Source organism: Plecotus auritus, assembly GCF_963455305.1.
Source record: "Plecotus auritus genome assembly, chromosome: 3".
Taxonomy (NCBI): Eukaryota; Metazoa; Chordata; class Mammalia; order Chiroptera; family Vespertilionidae; genus Plecotus; species Plecotus auritus.
Window position 1 is genome coordinate 170,915,669 of NC_137772.1, and position 10,174 is coordinate 170,925,842.

Consider the following 10,174-nt stretch of genomic DNA (forward strand, 5'->3'; position numbering starts at 1 on the left):
ATGACTTAGAGTGTAAGATTCAGGAACGCATGAGCAATAAATGTGTGAGTTGAGTGTCTAAAGTGAAACTAGTTTGTGTGACAGGTCATATTCAAAAACTTTATTTGTTTCTCTCTGGGTTTTAGAATCCCTCACCCTATTGACATCAGGCTTGATCTAATGGATTTCTTTAACTAGTGTTAATTAATCAAGTGTGAGTGGAATGTTGTGCATTATTTTGGGGCAGAGGCTTTAGAGCCAACATAGGGTCCACCCTTTCCCTTCATGGTAGGATGGCAATGTTCCAGATAGAAGCTACTTCATTAAGTCTAGACACTTGAATAAAAATAATGTGCAGTAGAGCTACCACAGTGGGCATGCATGCACAATGAACAAAAGACAAATACCATATAATTTCACTTATATGTGGGATCTAAAGAACAAAATAAAATAGAAACAGACTCATAGATACAAAGAACAGGCTGACAGCTATTGGAGAGGAGGGGGTTGGGGGGCTGGGTGAAAAAGGTGAAGGGATTAAGCAGAAAAACAAAAACTCACCTTATAGACATGGACAACAGTATGGTGATTTCCAGAGGGAAAGAAGGGTAGGGGCAAGTAGAAGAAGGAAAGGGAGGATAAATGGTGATGGACAGAGACTCGACTTGGGGTGGTGGACACACAATACAATATGCAGAGGATTTATTACACAGCTGTAGACTTGAAACTTGTATAATTTTATTAACTAATGCCACCCCAATACATTTAATAAAAACAAGAAATCAAGCTTTGTCTTTGTAAGCCTCTGAGGTTTCAGGTTGTTTGTTATTGCAGTACAATGTATGTATTCAGACTGGTACAGCTGGATTTGTATGTTGGAGCCCAGGGAAAATTTTGATAGTCAGTGCATTGAAAATGCAGATCACTATGACTAGTATAGAGATTTTAACAATATTAATTTTTCCCATCCATGAACACAAAATATATTTTCATCTATTTGTGTCTTTTTCAATTCTTTCATCAATGTCTCATAACTTTCAGTGTACAGAACTTTCATCTTCTTGTTTACATTAATTCCTAAGTATTTTATTGTTTTTTTATGCTATTGTAAAAGGGATTATTTTCCTAACTTCTCTTTCAATAGTTTAATGTTAATGTAGAGAAGTTCAATACTTACTGACTTTTGTATGTTGGTTTTGTATTCTGCAACTTTTCTGAATTTGTTGATTAGTTCTAACATTTTTGTGTGTAGAGTGTTTATGGTTTTCTATATATAAGGTTATGTCATCTGCAAACAGATGTCATTTTACTTTTTCCTTTCTGATTTGAATACCTTTCTTTTATTTTTCTTACCTAATTGCTCTGGCGAGGACTTCCAGTGCTATGTTGAATAGGAGTGGTGAGAATGGGCACCAGGTCTTGTTCTTAATCTTAGAGTAAAAGCTTTCAACCTTTCACTGTTGAGTATGATATTAGCTGTAGGCTTGCCATATGTGGCTTTTATTATGTTGAAGTCTCCTCTTTCTATACCCACTTTGTTGAGAGTTTTTATCAGGAAAGGATGCTGTGTTTTTCTGCATCTACTGAGATGATCATGTGACTTTTAGTCTTCATTATGTTAATGTGATGTATCACATTTATTGATTTGCTTCTATTGAACTCCCTGTGCATCCCAGGGATAAATACTACTTGATCATGGCATATGATCCTTTCAATGTGCTGTTGAATTTGGTCTGCTAGTATTTGAGTAGAATTTTTGCATCTATATTCATAAGGGTTATTGGCTTATAGTTTTCTTTTTCTGTAGTATCCTTGTCTGGCTTTGGTATCAGTGTAATGCTAACCTTGTGAAATGAATGTGGAGTGTTGCATCCTTGTCAACTTTTTAAAGCAGTTTGAGAAGGATTGGCATTAATTCCTCCTTTAGGTGTTTGGTAGAATCCACCCCTGGAGCCATCTTGTCCTGAGCTTTTCTTTCTTGGAAAGTTTTTGATTACTGATCAAATGTCCTTACTCATTATCGGTCTGTTCAGGTTTTCATTTTTTCATGATTCATTTTGGTAGATTATATGTTGCTAGGAATTTATGCATTTCTTCTATATTGTCTAAATTGTTGGCATATTATTAGTCATAGGAGTCTCATGATGTAAAAAAGTCCATATGAGGTATGACTTGCTAATTCATTGCTCTCAGTGTATAAATTCTCAAGTGATCAAGTTTCTTCACCTTAAAAAATATTCAATTCTGGGCTCCCTCATTCATTTGTCCATCCATCCACCCATCCATCCATCCATCCATCCATCCATCCATCCATCCATTATTCATTCATCTATTCAACAACTAATTATTGAGCAACTACCATTGCTTGGCTTTGTAGATTTAATTGTGATCGAGAAGATATTATCCCTGAACTCCTGGATCTTACAGACTACAGGTGAGTACAGACTTTGAATATGTAACCATTACTTTAATATACTAGTAATGAGAAAGCACTGATACTAGTAATGGGAAACCATAGGGAATGTAAGTAGATGAATGGATACATTTTATATAATTTTCTGGCCAACATGAGTATATATCTAACTAAAGGAAAAATTTTACAGAACACTTTTTACTATGTGATGCAATTTGATAGTTTAAATTTTATTTGATTAAAATTTTTTTTCCAAATGCTGGTTGCAATTAACTAAATTTGTTAAGAGGATAGATTTTTTTTTATATCTTTATTGTTGAGAGTATTACTGATGTCTCCCCTCCCCTCTGCCCCCCTCCCTCCCCATTGATCTCCTACACCCAGATCCTGTCCTACCCCAGGCCTTCACCACCCTATTGTCTTTGTCCATGGGTAATGCTATTGAGGGTGATTTTTCTATACTTTAGTTGTAATTTCAGTTTGGTCCTGGAAGGAGGTGAGTGTAGCTTCCACTTAATCTACTGCCATCTTGGATCTGCATTCAGAGATCATAATAATCTGGCCTCTCAGTGTATATCTAAGAACAATTCAAATATAACCTCTATTCAGTAAAGGAAAAGGCCTTGTTACACCCATCCTTTTCACATGATTGTGGTCACCCTTAGAAGCTGCACAGTTTTCTTTGTCAAACTTTCAGCATGTTGCTATTATTGCATCTTTTTCTCTCTAAGACTATTCCCATAGGTGTTTGGTTTAGGATGTTTTTTGGCAAAGTACATTGTATTGTAAATTCATTAGAGACTTTTGAATCAGGGCCTCCAAGGACTTTTTAATTGTTGTTTTCTGCACACCTGTTACAGGTGGAGGCCTTAAACAGGGTTGTCAGTGTAAAAACCTGTCTGTACAGAGAAAGTCAGAGCACCCACTTTTGCAGCGCTAGAGAGACTAATTATCTTCCTTCCAGCTACCCTGAGTCCACAGAGATATTTAAAAATTTTTGATTACAATGGCATTTCTTTTAAATTCAGAAACCATATGAATATATGCAGTGAGTATAAGTTCCTAGGGTTAGGGGCCTAGGTAACACTTAGATGATCCTACTGGTATGTTTTTTTTCAACTGTGAGGCCTACTCAGGTCATTTGAGGTTAGGCTTCCTGGTAAAACAATGAAGAATGTCAAAGGTATGTATTGGGATGTTTTTAAGCCAGGCATGTTTTCACAGGTAATTTATTGAGAAAGTACTGGCATTTGTGCTAAATAACAAATAAATTACTATTTTCAATATTTGTTTGTCTTTGACATTTTATTAAGGGGGTAATTTTTGAGATTATTTAGAGAGCAGCACAAACCTGCACCAGATAAAAAATTTTATGCATCATTAAATTGATACAGTCCTATTTATAGTGATTTGACTGACACAGAAAACCCTTCCTGACCTCTCTTTCTCTATCTCTCCTTCTCTCTCTGTCTTAGTCTCATTTGTCTGTGAATTATCTGTCAGTTTATATCCCATTTGTTTCAATTACCATTGGTAAACATTCCATTTTTTATATCCCCCCCCCCCTTTCAGTACCAGTATCACCTACTCACAAACTATTTGTCTCATAAACCCAGGTTAATGTTCCACTTTGGATCATGGTATTGGTAACCTGGCAGTGTACTGTAGTAAGTCTGTAGTTGGTATGAGTTGATAGTGCCTCACAAAGACAAAAAAGAACTTCATTTTCTTAGTTTTAAGGGGCCTATATTTCATAGACATTTGTGGGGTATATTAAAAAAGAATTAAAGCCATTTAGAAAACAAACTAATTTGTCTTATGAGAAGATCCCTTTTTAAAAGAATTGCCTAATTGAAAACTGAGAACAGTATACTCCAATAGTGATATAGTGTGAGCCACACTTGTAATGTTCAACTTTCTAGTAGTATCATATAAAAGGTAAAAAACATATGTTATCTTAACTTTAATAATGAATTTTAGTTCACTTCATATATCTAAAATATTAACATTTTAAAATATATCCAGAATAAATTTTAAGTGGTATATTTTATGTAATTGTTTGCTAGGTCTTTAAATCTGATGGGTGTTTCACAGTTACAGCATATCTCAGTTTGAACTAGCTACATCTCAAGTTGTCAATAGCCATATATGACTAGTAGCTACTCTTTTGGACAGTTGAGGCCTAAAACATTGAATAAAGATAGCAAATAGCTGAATAGACTAATGTAACTAATTAGGTTATTTGAAGAGCAACTATTTCACCTCCACCCCGATTGACTCCCTCCACCCCACTCCCCAATCCTGTCCCTTCCCCAGGCTAGAACAACTCTTACATGTTGTTATTGCTCAGACCCCGAGTTACTACGCACCGTGTGATATCGCATTGAAAGATAAACTGAGTAGATAGAAAGTGTATTAATAATGACCAATTATCTGCTTGGCAGACATGATAGTTTCTTTTCTTTTTAAAATATGTTTTTATTGATTTTTAGAGATGGAGTAAAGGAGAGGGAGAGAGAGAAGCATTAACTGGTGCCTCCACACCGCCTACTGGGGACGGAGTCCCCAACTCAGAAATGTGCCCTGACCGGGAATGGCAGTGGCAGCCTCTTGGTGCATGGGATGGCACTCTACCAAATGAGCCACCCTGGCCGGGCATGATATATGATTTTTGACTACGTAGATTCACAATTTCCTAAAGTGAAAACTACAGAAAGTGTATACTGATGGGACTGTCACTCCCAAAGAGTATGTTTCTTCCTCTTTTTTTACTATAGAGGAATATCATGTCTGTATGCTTATGCAATCAATCTAGAAGAGTGGAAGAAATTGATGATGCAAGGAGAGAGAGAGAGAGAGAGAGAGAGAGAGAGAGAGAGAGAGAGAGAGAGAGAGATATTTCTTTTTTTATTTTAATAAATCTTTATTGTTCAGATTATTACAATTGTTTCTCCTTTTCCTCCCCATAGCTCCCCTCCCCCCAGTTACCACCCCACCCTCTGCCCTTACCTCCCTCCCACTGTCCTCATCCGTAGGTGTACGATTTTTGTCCAGTCTCTTCCCATAGCCCCCACACACCTTTCCCCCTGAGAATTATCAATCCACTCCCTTTCTATGCCCCTGATTCTATTATATTCACCAGTTTATTCTGTTCATCAGATTTTTAATTCACTTGATTTTTAGATTCACTTGTTGATAGATATGTATTTGTTGTTCATAATTTTTAATCTTTACTTTTTTTCTTCTTCTTCCTCTTCTTTAAGAATACCTTTCAGCATTTCATATAATACTGGTTTGGTGGTGATGAACTCCTTTAGCTTTTTCTTGTCTGTGAAGCTCTTTATCTGACCTTCAATTCTGAATGATAACTTTGCTGGGTAGAGTAATCTTGGTTGTAGGTTCTTGCTATTCATCACTTTGAATATTTCTTGCCACTCCCGTCTGGCCTGCATAGTTTCTGTTTAGAAATGAGCTGACAGTTGTATGGGTGCTCCCTTGTAGGTAACTAACTGTTTTTCTCTTGCTGCTTTTTATATTCTCTTTTTGTCTTTTGCCCTTGTCATTTAATTATGATGTGTCTTGGTGTGGTCCTCTTTGGATTCCTTTTGTTTTGGGTTCTGTGCACTTCCTGGACTTGTAAGTCTATTTCTTTCACCAGGTCGGGAAAATTTTCTGTCATTATTTCTTCAAATAGTTTTCAATATCTTGCTCTCTCTCTTCTTCTGGCCCCCCCATAATTCTGATGTTGTTACTCTTGAAGTTGTCCCAGAGTCTTCTTACACTATCTTCAACTTTTTGGATTCTTTTTTCTTTTCTTTTTTTTTTTTTTTTTTTATTGAAGAGTTTCTTTTATTTTTTTTCAAATTTTTATTAAGGTATTATATGTGTACGTATCTTACCATTGCCCCCCCCCCACCCCACTCCCATACCTGCCCTCACCCCCCAATGTTTTGCATCCGTTGGTTACTCTTATATGCATGCATGCAAGTCCTTCAGTTGATCTCTTATTTCCCCCACCTCTCCCTAACCTTACTGCTGTAATTAGACACTCTGTTTGATGCTTTACTGCCTCTGTAACTATCTTTTGGTTCATCAGTTTATAATGTTTTTCATTATCCCTAAATGAGTGAGATCATGTGGTATTTTTCTTTCATTGACTGGCTTATTTCACTTAGCATAATGTTCTCTAATTCCATCCAGGTGCCTACAAATGGTAGTAATTCCTTCTTTTTTATGGCAGCATAGTATTCCATTGTGTAGATGTACCATAGTTTTCTGATCCAGTCATCTGCTGACGGGCACTTAGGCTGTTTCCAAATCTTAGCTATGGTAAATTGTGCTGCTATGAACATAGGGGTGCATATATCCTTTCTGATTGGTGTTTCTGGTTTCTTAGGATATATTCCTAGGAGTGGGATTACTGGGTCAAATGGGAGTTCCATTTTCAGTTTTTTGAGGAAACTCCATACTGTTCTCCACAGTGGCTGCACCAGTCTGCATTCCCACCAGCAGTGCATGAGGGTTCCTTTTTCTCCGCATCCTCGCCAACACTTGTCGTTTGTTGATTTGTTGATGATAGCCATTCTGACAGGTGTGAGATGGTATCGCATTGTTGTTTTGATTTGCATCTCTCGGATAATAAGTGACTTTGAGCATGTTTTCATGTGTCTCTTGGCCTTCCTTCTGTCTTCTTTCGAAAAGATTCTATTTAGGTCCGTTGCCCATTTTTTTATTGGATCATTTATCTTCCTTTTATTAAGTTGTATAAGCTGCCTGTAGATGTTGGAAATTAAACCTTTGTCAGTGATACCATTTGCAAATATGTTCTCCCATACAGTGGGGTTTCTTGTTGTTTTGTTGATGGTTTCTTTTGCTGTGCAAAAGCTTTTTATTTTGATGTAGTCCCATTTGTTTATTTTCTCTTTGGCTTCCATTGCCCTAGGGGCAGTATCACTGAAAAAGTTCTTTTGGCATATGTCTGAGATTTTGCTGCCTGTGGATTCCTCTAGTATTTTTATGGTTTCCCGTCTTATATTTAAGTCCTGTATCCATTTTGAGTTTATTTTTGTGTATGGTGTAAGTTGGTGATCTAGTTTCATTTTTTTGCATGTATCTGTCCAATTTTCCCAATACCATTTATTGAAGAGACTGTCTTGACTCCATTGTATGCTCATGCCTCCTTTGTCAAATATTAATTGCGCATATTGGTTTGGGTCGATATCTGGATTCTCTATTCTATTCCATTGATCTATATGTCTGTTCTTCTGCCAGTACCAGGCTCTTTTGAGGACAGTGGCTTTGTAATACAGCTTGAAATCTGGTATTGAGATCCCTCCTACTTTATTCTTCTTTCTCAGGATTGCTGTGGCTATTCGGGGTCTTTTTTTATTCCAGATGAATTTTTGGAGAGTTCTTTCTAGGTCTGTGAAATATGCTGTTGGTATTTTAATGGGGAGTGCATTGAATCTAAAGATTGCTTTGGGTAGTATGGACATTTTGATGATGTTGATTCTACCAATCCATGAACATGGTTTGTTCTTCCATCTGTTTACATCTTCCTCTATCTCTTTTTTCAGTGTCCTGTAGTTTTCCGCATATAGGTCTTTTACCTCCTTGGTTAGGTTTATTCCTAAGTATCTTAATTTTTTTGGTGCGATGGAGAATGGGATTGCTTTTTTAGTCTCTCTTTCTGTAAGTTCACTGTTGGTGTATAGAAATGCCATAGATTTCTTGTTGTTAATTTTGTATCCTGCTACATTGCCGAATTCATTTATTAAGTCTGTTAGTTTTTTGATGGAGTCTTTCGGGTTTTTTATGTACAATATCATGTCATCTGCAAATAAGGACAGCTTTACTTCTTCTTTTCCAATTTGGATGCCTTTTATTTCTTCTTCTTGTCTAATTGCAATGGCTAATACTTCCAGTACTATGTCAAACAGGAGTGGTGAGAGTGGGCATCCTTGTCTTGTTCCTGTTCTTAGGGGAAATGGTTTTAGTTTTTGCCCATTGAGTATGATGTTAGCTGTGAGTTTATCATATATAGCTTTTATTATGTTGAGGTATGATCCCTCTATTCCCACCTTGTTGAGAGTTTTTATCAAGAAAGGGTGTTGGATTTTGTCAAATGCTTTTTCTGCATCAATTGATATGACTATGTGATTTTTATCTTTCAATTTGTTTATGTGATGTATCACATTTATTGATTTTCGGATATTGTACCATCCTTGCATTCCTGGAATAAACCCTACTTGGTCATGGTGTATGATCTTTCTGATGTACTGCTGGATCCGATTTGCTAGAATTTTGTTGAGGATTTTGGCATCTACATTCATGAGGGATATTGGCCTGTAATTCTCCTTCATTGTGTTGTCTTTATCTGGTTTTGTTATTAGGGTGATGCTGGCTTCATAGAAAGAGCTTGGAAGTGTTCCTTCCTCTTGAATTTTTTGGAATAGTCTGAGGAGGATAGGTTTTAGTTCTTCCTTGAATGTTTGGTAAAATTCTCCTGTGAAGCCATCTGGCCCCGGGCTTTTGTTTGCCGGAAGCTCTTTGATGACTGCTTCAATTTCTTCCATAGTTACTGGCATATTGAGCTGTTTAGATTCTTCCTGATTGAGTTTTGGAAGGTTATATTTTTCTAGGAATATGTCCATTTCCTCCAGGTTGTCCAGTTTGTTGGAATAGAGTTGTTCGTAGTATTTTTTAACAATCCTTTGTATTTCGGCGGGATCTGTTGTTATTTCACCTCTTTCATTTCTGATTTTGTTTATTTGGGTCCTCTCTCTTTGCTTCTTGGTGAGCCTGGCTAGAGGTTCATCAATCTTGTTTATCCTTTCAAAGAACCAGCTCTTGGTTTTGTTGATCTTTTGTATTGTTTCTTTGGTCTCTATGTCGTTTATCTGTGCTCTGATCTTTATTATTTCCTTCCTTCTGCTTACACTGGGCTTTTCTTGTTGCTCTTTTTCTAACTCTTTGAGTTGTTGGGTTAGGTAATTTATTACCCCTGTTTCTTGTTTTTTGCAATAGGCTTGTAGAGCTATGAACTTCCCTCTCAAGACTGCTTTCGCTGTGTCCCATAGATTTTGGATTGTAGTGTTTTCATTGTCATTTGTTGTCATGATGTTTTTTATTTCTTCTTTGATCTCTCTGGTAACCCAGTCATGGTTTAATAGCATGCTGTTTAGTCTCCATGTGTTTGATTTCTTTGGGTTGTTTTTATTGTAGTTGATTTCCAGTTTTATGCCACTGTGGTCTGAGAAGATGCTTGATATGATTTCTATCTTCTTGAATTTGAAGAGACTTTGCCTATGTCCCAACATATGGTCTATCTTTGAAAATGACCCATGTGCACTTGAGAAGATTGTATATTCTGTGGCTTTGGGGTGAAATGTTCTGAAGATGTCAATTAATTCCATCTGGTCTAGTGAGTCATTTAGGATTGATGTTTCTTTGCTGATTTTTTGTTTAGAGGATTTGTCCAATGGTGATAGTGGGGTATTAAAGTCTCCTACTATGATTGTATTGCTGTCGATCTCTCCCTTGATATCCTCCAGGAGTTTTTTTATGTATTTGGGTGCTCCTGTATTGGGTGCATATATGTTTACCAGAGTTATTTCTTCTTGTTGGATTGCTCCCTTTAGTATTATGAAGTGGCCTTCCTTATCTCTTGTTATGTCCTTCAGTTTGAGATCTAATTTGTCAGATATAAATATTGCTGCCCCAGCTTTTTTTTCAGTTCCATTTGCCTGGAAAACCTTTTTCCATCCCTTCACCCTCAGTCTG